General features: G+C 47.3%; 1 long non-coding RNA gene across 1 annotated transcript; it reads right to left on the bottom strand.

The window, feature by feature from the left end:
* Positions 8,204-13,470, bottom strand: LOC102167319. Its single transcript, XR_298635.3, has 3 exons — positions 12,819-13,470; positions 9,136-9,226; positions 8,204-8,381 (listed from the first exon to the last, which is right to left on the bottom strand). It is a non-coding gene; the product is annotated as an uncharacterized LOC102167319 (long non-coding RNA).

Raw genomic sequence — 13,685 nt, 5'->3', positions numbered from 1 at the left:
ACACAGTGGGTTAAGAATCCAGCATCGTCACTCTTGTGGCTCGGGTCACTGCTGTGGTAGTTTCAGTCCCTGGCGCAGGAACTTCTTCATATAGTGGGTGCAAACAAACAAACAAATAAACAAATGAAACATTCTGGACAACCCCATGCAATGGCAGCTTCCACTTTCCTGTGGCATGCAGAGACCTTCATCTTTTGGTGGCCACCTTCAGACACTGTGGTAGCCTGGTGATCACATGTTGATTAGGAGCAAGGGGTAAGGCAGAGCTGGAGCCTTAGAGCATGTGGCTTGGAGCCAGGATCATCAGGGATTGAACCTTGTTCTGTTTCTAGCCAGTTCTATGACTTTGGGCAGGTCAGTTAAGCTCTCTGAGCCTCATTTATCTGATCTGCAATTTATCTGATCACAGTGTTATCTGAAGATCAGAAAAGACAATGTGTGTGTGTGTGTGTGTGTGTGTGTGTGTGTGTGTAAATAAAACAGTCTTACTGTTGGCTCTCAACAAGTGTTAATTTCTTTCCTTTGTTGCCTCTGATTGGCAGGATGTCTTTGATTAACAGACAATGGAAAAATACATTTCTAATCTGGGTTTAAAAACTTAAAGTTTGAGGGACTTAAATTTAAACAAAACAAAACAAAAAAAGGAAATGGGGGGGGAGCTCTTGTCAGTACATTCACTGAGCCTACTCTACTCTGTGCCCACCCAGCAACACAGAGATGTATAAAGCATGGATAGTCTTCTCCTTTGAGGAAATAACATCTAATCATGGAGACAAACGTAAGCAGACTAAGTTATGAAATGATGTGGCAAAGGCCTAATACACAGACTTGGGAACACCAGATGCTGTGTGCTAGGTGCATGTGTGGGAAAGCTTCACAGCAGAGATGGTGATGGAGCCAAACTCTGAAGGATGAATAAGAGTTCCTGGGGCAGGGAAGGGCATGCTAGGCAAAGGGAACGCCACAGACATGGAAGTGTGATGGAGGATGGGGGGTGTCGTAACAATGAGCAGCCTTGGCCTGGCTCAGCATTTGCTGGCTGGGGAGTTGGTAAGCCCTGAGGCTGAGAAGTTGGGAGAAGGCCTTGTATCTTCATCCTGAAGACAGGAGGGAGTCATTAAAGGATTCTGAGGAGTACCCATTGTGGTTCAGTGGGTAAAGAACCTGACTAGTATCCATGAGGATGCTGGTTCAATCCCTGGCCTTGCTCAGTGGGTTAAGTGCTTTGCTGTGGCTGTGGTGTAGGCCGGCAGTTACAGCTTTGATTCAACCCCTAGCCTGGGACCCCCATGTGCTGTGGGTGCGGGCCTAAAAAGACCAAAAAAAAAATAAATAAATAAAAGATAAATAAAGCATCCAGGGTTGCCACAAGATACAGTGTAAGTTGTAGATGTGGCTCGGATCTGGCATTGCTGTGGCTGGGGTATAAGCTGGCAGCTGCAGCTCCAATTCAGCCTCTGGCCTGGGAACTTGCTTATGTCACAGGTATGGCCCTAAAAAGAAAAAAATAAAATGAAATAAAATAAAAGGATTCTGAGCAGAGGAGTAAAAAGACCACATCTGTACCTTATAAAGATGGCACTGGCACTGCCATGCTCAGACCCTCATCTCATCTTTCCCAGACTGTTGCAACAATGCCCTAACTGGTCCCCTCTGATCTAATCTCCAAAGATAGATGAATTTTAAAAAATAAGTCAGACCATTTAATTCCCCTGTTTCAAGTCTACTACTGATATATAGCACAGGGAACAATATCCAGTCACTTGTGATGAAGGATAATGTGAGAAAAAGAATGTGTACGTGCGTGTGTGTGTGTGTGTGTGTGTGTGTGTGAGACTGGGTCACTCTGCTGTACAGCAGAAATTGACAGAACATTGTCAATAAATACAATGATTAAAATAAATAATTAAAATAAATAAATAATTAAAATAAAATCTACCTGTTATATGTGTCCAATAAATAATTAAAATAATATCTACCTATTATATGTGTCCAATAAATAATTGATGAGTAGAAGACTAAATGAGTGAAGGGTCCATCTGTACCAGGCCCCTCTTCTGTTTCTGGGTCTATGGGTCTACGGAAAGCACTTTCTAATTTCCCTTCGAGTAGAAGTGAAACCAGAGAAAGGAAGGAACTCGTTCAAGGTCACATTGAAGTCAGCAGCGTGGGACTCTGTTTCCTACCCCATTGGGATTCTGAGGGCCAGCCCTTGCCGAGAAAGCCCCAGGCTGTGAGTCCCCAGGATGGACCCTCCAGATCAGGGATGGGAGGACCACAGAACACTACGCCTGCCACACACACAAACACCAGCTCCCTGCCCCCATTTCCCCCCCTTCCCCCCCCCCCAGCCAGGAGTAGGGTTGAGATCTAGAATGCCTCCTCTTCAGCTTGTAACCTTGATCTCTGCCTTTGGGTTGCCCCCAGGAGGAGTGTCAAGGATCTGCTAGGCTCTGAACTGAAGGTGGGGTTCTAGGGCACCCTAGCTATTAGGTTAGACTCTGAGTTCTGGAGCTAAGATGGGTCTGTGCTGGGTTCTAGGCTTTTGGGTAAATACTGAGCTGGACGCTAGGCTGCTATGGCCTCTACACTTTGGGCTTAGCTTTGATCTGAATTCTGGGCTCCGAGGTTTGGACCCTCTGCTCTGGGTTCTAGGTTGTGAACTGATCTGTAAACTGAGTGCCCAGCTCTAAGTCCTGAGCTCTGTTCTTTGGCTCAGGCTGGACTTTGGTCCTGGACTGAGTTGTGCTTTGGGTTCTAGGCTTCCGTTCTGAATTCTGAATCGGACTTTGGACCAGGGCTGCGCTATTTTGGGCTATATGTTCTAGGCTCTGAGCTATACCTTGGGGCTGAGCTGGGCTGAGTTCTAAACCTCAGGTGGCCGGTAAGCTGTGACTCTCCTTCCTCTGAACTCCAGGCTCTGAGCTTTCATTGGGTGGAGGTAGGTGATCACAGAAGGGAGAGTAGCAAATTATTGAGCTTCTCCATTCACCCTACTTCTCTTCCTAGAGACTTTCAGCTTTAATCTTCTTTTTAGTGGAGAAGGCCAAAGTAAACGTGGTAGGAGCCTTTCTTGAGCTGCCAAGGACTTTCCTGGTCACCAGGAAAAATGCGAAGTGAAGGGTAGGGCAGGTGGCATGTGGAGGTGTCCTCAGGTAGGCAGGATATGTTCTGCTTCTTATCAAGACTTTCCTATAGAACAGAGAGCAGTGAGGAAGCACAGGGGCAGCTCAAACCCCCATATGCACTGAGACTGAGACTAAGGGGCTCCCAACCCCACCTTTCCCACTTCATTTCCTGAGACATCACCCCACCCTCTTGTTCTAGCCAAGAATTGGGCTTGAAGTTTCCACATGTGGTTAAGAACCTGACATAATATCCATGAGGACACAGATTCGATCCCTGGTCTTGCTTGGTAGGTTAAGGATCCAGCATTGCAGTGAGCTGTGGCATGGGCCAGCAGCTGCAGTTTTGAATTGACCCCTTGCCTGGTAGCTTCCATATGCCATGGGTGTGGCGTGAAAAAGAAAAAGAGAAAAAAAGAATTGGGCTTGAAACTCCTGGTCCCCAGAAGAGGTCATTTCCAGGGCTCACTGAAGCTTTTGCTCAAACCCTGCCCCTTACCCTGAGTGCCCTCTCCTTACCACGGACTGTGCTACCTTTTTTCCCCTTCCTCCCAAATCTGCTCAGGAGCCTTTCACCCAACAGGACTCCTGCCCAGCCCCCCTTCTGAACATGCTCACTCCACGATGCTGCCAGGAACACAAGGCCCACGTGCACAGGATTCACTGAAGAAGCAGGAATTTCCTATAGGGAGATAGGGCTAGGAGAAATCATTTTGTTTATTTATTTTTTATTTGTTTGCTTTTTAGGGCCACACCGGCGGCATACGGAGATTCCCAGGCTAGGGTCGAATTCCCAGCCTACGCCAGAGCCACAGCAATGCGGGATCCGAGCCGCGTCTGCAACCTACACCACAGCTCATGGCAACGCCGGATCCTTAAGCCACTGAGCAAGGCCAGGGATCGAACCCACAACCTCATGGTTCCTAGTCGGATTCGTTAACCACTGGAACTCTAGAGAAATCTTTTTAAATTGTACATGACATATGACTGCCTGAGGGGAAAAGCAACCAAAACCTGTTAACAGTATGTCCCCTCATGAGGACATTCAGTTCCTAACTTTATTCTCTTGCCTTAGGTCTTCCTTCCCTCACACCCACAGAAAGAGACCACCTTTTCAGTTTTCCACTGGTAAAATCTCCATCAGGCTTTGTGCAGGAAACCCCACCCCTAAGCCATGTGCAATCTGATCAACAGGATAAGAAACACTGAGCAGAACACTTCCCAAAGGGAGTTCCCATTGTGGCTCAGCAGGTTAAGAACCCTATGTAGTGTCCATGAGGATGAGGGTTTGATCCCTGACCTCCCTCCGTGGGTTAAGGATCTGAGTTGTTGCAAGCTGCACCATAGGTCACAGATGTGGCTCAGATCTGGTGTTGCCATGGCTGTGGTAGAGACCTGCAGCTGCAAAGCTGATTTAACCCTTAGCCCAGGAACTTCCATATGCTAAAAAAAAAAGAACGAACACTTTTTCCAAAATCTGATTATTCAATCTAGAAGAATTTCACAGCAAGCATATGAAATGGTGCAGGAAAAAACCCTCCGCCAAATAGCCCTGGGTGGGCTTGGCAATTTCGATTCTCAGTGTCCTTTCCCTTCAAAGTCTTTCCACCAATGAGAAGTAACAAGCTACGCCTCCTCCTCATTGTTCAGACTTGGCCTTTTGGGGTGAGTGGGGATGGCAAGAGGTAGTTAAATGCAGATCAAAAACATACATACACACATACCTCTATAAAATACAAGTGGTTATTCTTAGCAAAAATATAGTCTAAATCTATATCAAGGAAGAAAAATACTTTCCTAAGAGATTTATAATCTGGTCCCTGCCCACAGTGGGGGCAAATTGAATTTTTTTTTTTAGGATTTCACTTGCAGCCTATGAAAGTTCCCAAGCTAGGGGTTGAATCAGAGCTGCTGATGCCAGCTTACTCCACAGCAACACCAGATCCGAGCTGCGTATGTGACCTACATCACAGCTTGTGGCAACACAGATCCTTAACCCACTAAGTAAGGCCAGAGATGGAACCCACATCTTCATGGATACAAGTTGGGTTCGTTTCCATTGAACCACAGCAGGAACTCTGACAACTTGAATTATTTTTTAGAAAATGTCGGATCGTCTGGGCACATCTCTCTGTGTCAGGCTCTGCCCCAGTCTATCATGCATAAAAATAGGTCTGCAAAGAGCATCAACCTATGATAGTCCCTCTTGGATGTATAATGTCCCTATAAGAGCTATGAAATGATTATTTCCTTCACTTTGGACAGATGAAAATCATGGGGGATGGAGGGCTGGCTCAGACAGAGCAATCCAGAAGTGTGGGGCACTGGGTTTTCAAAGTACATACTCCTTTTTTTGTTTGTTTGTTTGTCTGTTTTTTGTTTTCTTGGTTTTTTTTTTTTTTTTTTTTTTTTTTTTTTTTTTGCTTTTTAGGGCCACACCCATGGCAAATGGAGGTTCCCAGGCTAAGGGTCAAATTGGAGCTGCAGCCGCTAGGCTCCATCACAGCCACGGCACCATGGGATCCGAGCCGTGTTGCGACCTACACCACAGCTCACGGCAACACTGGATCCTTAACCCACTGAGCCAGGCCAGGGATCAAACCTACAACCTCGTGGTTACTAGTCAGATTCATTAACCACTGAACCATGACTGGAACTCCAGTACATATTTATTTTTTATGTCTCAGCTCTAGCTGCCTCTGTGACCACTGCATTCTCCCTTACAGAAGTCTGTCTTAGTAAAATCTTGATCTGAAACACATAAATCTGTGGACCTCCTGGGTATGCTCAGTTCCTAACCCTTATCCTGTTTGTTCCTTCTGTCTTCCCAGCCTTCTAAGAGCCCGAGGATGCAGGGATGAGACCAAGATCTCCTCATTCAGATGAGAATTCACTGAGCCCTGACTCTGTGTCAGGCAGAGTCCTCAAGGAGTTCAGAGTCTAGAGGGAGAGACCAACAGGTAAATAAATCATTACAGTAAGGATTTGATAAAAATTATGATAGTGGGGAGTTCCCATCAAGTTTGCCAGGCTGATGAGAAGTGAAGGACAATCCATTTAGAGCAAATAGCATGTGTGAAGCCACAGAGGGGTGAGGCAAGATGCTTAGTGCTGGGAAATACTAGGAAATCCACTTTGACTGAAGCTCTGGGCACACATGGGAGAATGCCGAGAGATTTTCCATTAAGTGAGCTAATGAATGCAAGAAGGACCCTACTAACAAAAAGCATAACCAATATTTGTTAACCACTCGCTCTATGCCAGGCACTGTACAAAGGGGTTCCCATGAATTTTCTTATTTTAACTTCACTGCATCTCCATGAGGTAGGTTCCCCTCTGCAGATAAGATGCAAGAAAAGTTAGTCAACTTGCTCCAGGTCAGCTAGCAGTAGAGCCAGGATGGAAACTCAGATGTCCTAGACTCTAGAACCCTGAGCCCTTAATCACAGCTTCCTTCAACACCAGGGTCCTTAACTTTGGTCAGGGGTGGTGTCAGTGCAGAGCCAGGTGGGCATCAGCAGTCACATCAGCCGCCCCTTTGAGTTTCACCAGCCGTGGTGCCTCCACTGGCCATCAACATGGGCAAGAGTCAGTGGTTCTACCAAGATCTTGAGCAGAAGGGGAAAATGGGGAGGGAGGCTCCTGAGTGAATTCTCCGAGCAAATGTGAGAAGATCCAGAACTCCTGGAGCTCCCAGGAGGACTTTCAAGAGGGTTAGGATCCTGCAGAATCAGAAACGCACAGACACACAGAAACACAGACACAATTTGGTGACCTTGTTTTATCCTAGGCATGATGTAGCCTAGTTACACCCTGAAAAAACATAAGACTCTCTTCAGTTTTCTCATGCCTGCATGTCCATGTTATTTATTTTTTTTAACCCCATTGGACCCTCCCATCCCTCTACACACCCCCATCCTCACCCAGCCTAGCAGCCCCTCCTAGTTTCACTTTGTCTTTCCTCCCACAGGACTGGCATTTCTTTTTTTTCTTTTTTCTGTTTGCTTTTTAGGCCACATCTGAGGGCTGCATCTGCAGCATATGGAGGTTCCCAGGCTAGGGGTCCATTCGGAGCTACAGCTGCCGGTGTACACCACAGCCACAGCAACACCATCTGAGCCTCATCTGTGACCTACACCAAAGCTCACTGCCACGTGGGATCCTTAACCCACTGAACAAGGCCAAGGATCGAACCCGCAAACTCATGGTTCCTAATCGGATTTGTTAACCACTGCACCATGACGGGAACTCCCTCTTTTTTCTTTCTTTTTTTTTATGAAGCATTTTATTTTTTTTAATTACTTAATGAATTTTATCACATTTATAGTTGTACAACGATCATCACAACCAAATTTTACAGCATTTCCATCCCAAACCCTCAGTGCATCCTCCCACCCCCCAACCTGTCTCATTTGGAAACCATAAGTTTTTCAAAGTCTGTGAGTCAGTATCTATTCTGCAAAGAAGTTCGTTCTGTCCTTTTTTTTTAGATTCCACATGTAAGCGGTAGCATTTAATGTTGGTGTCTCATTGTCTGACTGACTTCACTTAGCATGATAATTTCTAGGTCCATCCAAGTTGCTAAAAATGCAGGTATTTTGTTCTTTTTAATGGCTGAGTAATATTCCATTGTGTATGTGTACCACATCTTTATTTTCTCATCTGTCGATGACATTTAGGATGTTTCCCTGTCTTGGCTATTGAAAATAGTGCAGCAATGAACATCAAAGTACGTGTCTTTTCGAGTCATGGTTTTCTCTGGATAGATGCCCAGGAGTGGGATTGCTGGGTCAAATGGTAGTTCTATTTTTAGTTTTCTGAGGAATCTCCATACTGTTTTCCATAGTGGTTGCACCAATTTACAATCCCAACAACGGTGTAATAGGGTTCCTTTTTCTCCACACCCTCTCCAGCACTTATTGTTTGTAGACTTTTTGATGATGGCCATTCTGGCCGGTGTGAGGTGGAACCTCATGGTGCTTTTGATTTGCATTTCTCTAATAATTAGTGATGTCAAACATGTTTTCATGTGTTTTTTGGCCATCTGTATGTCTTCTTTGGAGAATCGTATGTTTAGATCTTCTGCCCATTTATCGATGAGGTTGTTTGTTTTTTTGATATTGAGATGTAGGAGGTGTTTATAAATTCTGGAAATAGGACTGGCATTTCTTTTGTGGACACCATCTCTTCTTCTCATCCTAAAGTCAGACCCAACTGACTCCTGTCTCTGCTCCTATGCCAGGCTACCGAGAGCTGCTGGAGGAAACCATGGAATCATATGTGGTCTCTGAGATCACCTGCTCCACAGCCCTTTGCTCAATCCTTGCCCACTCTTGGGCTTTTCTCAGCCTCATTCTAGAGTGTTTCCCCCTCAACACGACCTTAAAAGACCACTTCCTTAGCTCTCTTTTCTCCTTACCCATCCTCTCCCACCACTTCAGTGACCATATTTATACTAACAACTATATTACATATTAATATACTAATAACTCCCCAATTGCAGCTCCACCCAAATCTGGATGCCTGAATGTGTATTTCACAGGGTTGTTAATAAAATCTGACATTTGGGGGGGGGAGTCTTTGGTGGTCTAGTAGTTAGAATTTGGTGCTTTCACTGCTTCAGCCTGGGGTGCAAGCCCTTGTCGGGAACTGAGATCAAGCCACTGCACCCTGGTGGGGGTAGGGGGGTGGAGGGGGTAACCCAATATTTTTTGATTTGATTAGCCACTGTGCTTGGTAAATAACATGGACCCTGCCCTTGTGAGTTCACAATCTACTGAGTAAATAGAACTAGGCAATTAGAATGGAGAGTATTGGCAGAGCTAAGGGAACAAGAGGAAAGACAATTGATCGAAGGAAAGTGTATCATCAGTGAGGCTTAGATTTGGCTGTGAGTGACAGAAAACTCCAAATCACAGTCATACAACCAGTCTGGAAATAACCAGTCCAGAGCTAGTATGGTGGGTTCATAACCATCAGCACCCCAGTGCTTTCTGTTTTATTGACCTACCATCTTCTGCCGTCCTCAGCATGAGGCTTCTGCTCATTATCCAGGATGGCTGCTCAAGCTCTAGTCGTCACAGTTGACATTCCAGACCATCCTAAAGAGGGGGAAAGCAGCACATTCTCCCTTTAGAAACAGTTCCTGGAGGAGTTCTCATCATGGCTCAGCAGAAACAAATCTGACTAGCATCCACAAGGATGCGGGTATGATCCTTGGCCTCGCTCAGTGGGCTAAGGATCTGGCATTGCTGTGAGCTGTGGTGTAGAACTCCAATTCGACCCCTAGCCTGGGAACCTCCATATGCTGTGGGTGCGGCCCTAAAAAAAAAGGGGAAAAAAAGTAAAAATAAATAAATTTAAAAAATAAAATATAAAAACAGTTCCTGGAGGAGTTCCCTGGTGGAGCGGCATGGTTAAGGATCTTGAATTGTCACGGCAGCAGCTTGGGTTCCTGTCGTGGGTGCAACCAGGGTCACTGCTGTGCATGGGTTTGATCCCTGGCCTGGGAACTTCCAAATGCCATGGGTGAGGCAAAAAAGAAAAAAGGAAAAAAAAAAAAAAGAAAGAAACAGTTCCCGGAGGTTGCACAAAACCCTTTTCCTTATCCTTATAAGCGTTGATCAGCACTGAGTCACAGAGCCACACCCAGCTGCAAGGAATTCTGGGAAATACAATTTTCACTCCAGGCCAAGAGCAGGGGTCTATGACTAAGGACAGGCAGGGTAACGGAAATTAGGGGGCAACTAGTAGTTTCAGCTTCAGAAAGCATCGTGATGTTTAACCTGACTTGTGGGGGATGAAAATCAGAGTTAGCAGCCAGAGTAGCGAGTTTTAGTCAGTGGCCTGCAGAGTACCTTTTTTTTTTTTTTTTTTTTTTTGGTCTGTACCCTCAGCATGTGGAAGTTCCCAGGCCGGGATCGAACTGCTGCAGTGACAACACTGGATACTTAACCCACTGTGTCACAACGGAACTCCCGTAGAATGCATTCTTGTAAATGCAAGTGATTCGGGGCATCTCCAGCAAGGAGTGATGGAAGATGCAGACAGGATCACATTATCTAGGGAGTGAGTGTAAGACGGGAAGCATGGCCCATTCTGAGGAAAGAGACACACCTAGAGGTGGGGCCGAGAGGAACCAACCTGCATTAAAATTAGGTCCCTCCAGAGATCAGCAGCCTGAATATGGCTGACTTAAAAGTGCCTAAACTTTGGAGTTCTCTCGTGGCTCAGTGGTTAACGAATCTGACTAGGAACCACAAGGTTTCAGGTTCAGTCCCTGGCCTTGCTCAGTGGGTTAAGGATTCGGCTTTGCCACGAGCTGTGGTGTAGGTCATAGATGCAGCTTGGATCTGGCATTGCTGTGCCTCTGGCATAGGTTGGCAGCTGTAGCTCCAATTGGACCCCTAGCCTAGAAACCTCCATATGCCGCGGGAGCCACCCTAGAAAAAGGCCAAAAGCCAAAAAATAAAAAAAATAATAAAAAATAAATGCCTAAACTCTGAAGTTCCCTTGTGGTGGCTTAATGGGTTAAGGATGGCACAGGTTCCATCTCTGGACGGGGCAATTTCCACAAGTCATAGGCAAGGCAACAAAGAATAAGGAGAAGAAAAAGAAGAAGGGGGAGGAGGAGAAGAAGAAAGAGAGGAGGAGGAAGTGCTTAAATGTTTCTTCTCCAGCCCAGAGTTCCGAGAAGTGCCGGTTTGCACTTAGCAGGGAGGCTCTGAAAGCCTCAGTTCAGGTAGTGGCAGTAAGGCCATTGGCCTCACAAGCTTCGACTGCTGGTCAAAGGAAAGGCAGCACTCATGTGAGCTGCCAGCTGCAGCATCCTTCCCAGACACATCACCAGGACTTCCAAAGGTTGTATTTATTTCCCTAGGCTGTTTGCAGACATCAGGGCAGGGTAGTCAGCTGGGCGTGGAGCGTCTGGCTCTTGGGAGAACAGGCTCAACCCCCCAGTAGGATTTGGTCCCTTCTGCCCTTCTCTGCTCTTGCAGCAATGGGCAATGACCTTGGCCCAGGTCACCTCAGATAATTCAGCAAGGATTCCCAGATATGCCAGCACCTCCCCACTCTCCACTGCCTAAGAGAGCTCTCCAGGTCACACTCCTCTAGTCCCCCTTTACACAAGGCACACACATCACATACAGACACACCAGCACACACTGCTTAGACCACATAGCCGGGTGAACATCTGTCTTCACATACACGGTTTTCCATACGCAAAAGTCATATACACACACCACATGCATGCTTACACATAGGCACAGCCCTCCAACCACTTACATCATTTATAGACACAAACTCCCTGCTTACAGGCATATATACACACTACATGTGATATTCTAACCTGTCTGTACCCACCACATACATCCACACCTACACAAGCACATGCCTGCACATTGCATGCAGACCCCCACTGAGGGTGGTTCCTGGGTTTAGGGGACAGGGTCCTCAAGTTCCCTCATCCATAGGAACCCTTGCCTTCTGAGTTTTGACAGGACAGACTCGGCGAGGCAACCGGAGGGGAGAAGGAGGCATCCTGCCTCCCCAGCCCAAATTTTACTCAGCCCACAGCAACAACGGAAGACTGGCCTTTCTCCCAGTACTCTATGGACTTGTATTTGCACCTGACGTCAGGGACATGGAGTTCTGGTCAGGTAATCCAGTAATCCATTATGGTGCCTTGGCTCTGTCCCCACTGTCCAAGATGCCCTTGGGACAACAATCCCAGCCAGAAGCCGGGAAACAAGGCTATGCCAGGCCCCCCAGTGTCATAGTAGCAGCAGAGCCCTTATGCAATGGGCACTGGAATGTGCAGGTCCCTTGCAGGAACTGACCCAGTGGACCCGGGGAAAAGATGAAGAGGACATTACGGTCATTGACATCTACTCTGTGCCGGTCACCATGCCTGGACCTCCTGTCTTATCTCCTGTCATTGTCACATCAACTCTTGTCCCATTTTTTTCCTTCCTTTCTCCCTTCCTTCCTTCCTTCCTTTCTTTCTTTCTTTCCTTTTTTATGGCCACACCCACAACATATGGATGTTCCTGGGCTAAGGGTCGAATTGGAGCTGCAGCTGCCCGCCTGTGTTACAGGCATTGCAATGTGGGATCTGAGCCGCATCGGAGAACTGCACCACAGCTTGTGGCAACTCCAGATCCTTAACCCACTGAGCAAGGCCAGGGATCAAACCCACATCCTCACAGACACTATGTTGGGCTCTTAACCTGCTGAGTTAATAGGAACTCCTGTTGTCCCATTTCGTAAACAAGTTAATTGGGGCCCAAAGATCAGAGCCAGTAAACGTCAGGCTCTTGCTTTGAACTTGGGACTCTTTGTCCCCATAGCACTGATCAGGGCCCTGATATTGGGCTACGATGTCGCAGCCACGTGTCTCCAGGGCAGAAGCAACCCCAGAAGTGAACAGGCTGCATGGGGCTCTGTTCAATCTCTTGCCATTCTCTCTCCCTCCTTCCAACCTGGGAGGACTTTCAGTCCAGGAAAGCAGAGCTGGGGATTGGGAAGGTAGGAAACTTTTGAATATACTGCGAGTCTGGACCCAATGCTATAGGCTAAGCCCACACTGGTTCTAGATATTGAACCAAAGCTGGTCCTGGGTCAGAAGCTGGAAATAGAGCTTGAAACAGCTCAGGGCTAGAACAAGAGCTGGGGCTGAGCCAGGAGCCAGACCTGGAGCTGCTGCTGTTGCTGAAGTGAATCCAGGCCAGATCAAGGGCCAGAGCCAGGAGAGAGGGGTTGGTGAATGGAGGCTTAGAGGCTCCCAGCCCATGCTTACAAAACCTCCCCAGGATGTCAGGTTCTGTGCTGAGCACAGAGGGAAGGATACACCGAAGCTCACGCTGCTCAGTAGGGAAGAGAGTCAGGAACACCAAGCACTTTCATCCAAGGTACTCCTGGGTCGGTGAAAAGGCCCTCCATGAAGCTGGGCCTTTGAGGGTGGCAGAACTTTAGTCGGCAGAGAGGGATGGAGGAGAGAGATAGTGGTAGGCTGAGTTGGCAGTGGGTGCAAAGGTCCAGAGTTGAGAAAGCCCAGCCCAGGGCCTGTTCAGAGGAGTGTGAAGTGGGTCCTGTTTGGCTGGAGCAGCCAGGAGAGCAGTCAGCCCAGCAGGCCTGGTGACCTGTTAGGGAGTTTGCCCTTTATCCAAAGGGCAATGGGATACCAGGATTTCATTGGCAGGTGTTAAAAAGACAATAATGTGTTTTAGGAGAAGTTTCTGGCTGCTGATGTGGAGGAGGGACTGGGTGGCCAGAACTGGAAGGCAGGGAGACCAAGGAGGAGGCTGATGGCAAAGCTACCACGGGATATCACGGAGCCCACACTGGGGCAGTGGCTCCAGGACTGGAGGAAAGGGGACAGATTCAAGATGTGCAGAGGGGGTGGGATGGACAGGATTTGGTAGTCATTTTTTTTTTTTTAACTTTCTAGCCACACCCATGGCACATGGAAGTTCCTGGACTCGGGGTCGAATTGGAGCTGCAGCTGCCAGCCTATGCCACAGGCACTGCAACACCAGATCCTTAACCCACTGAGCGATG

The sequence above is a fragment of the Sus scrofa genome, chromosome 6 (genome assembly GCF_000003025.6).
Source record: "Sus scrofa isolate TJ Tabasco breed Duroc chromosome 6, Sscrofa11.1, whole genome shotgun sequence".
NCBI lineage: Eukaryota > Metazoa > Chordata > Mammalia > Artiodactyla > Suidae > Sus > Sus scrofa.
This window is presented reverse-complemented; position numbering and strand designations above follow the sequence as displayed.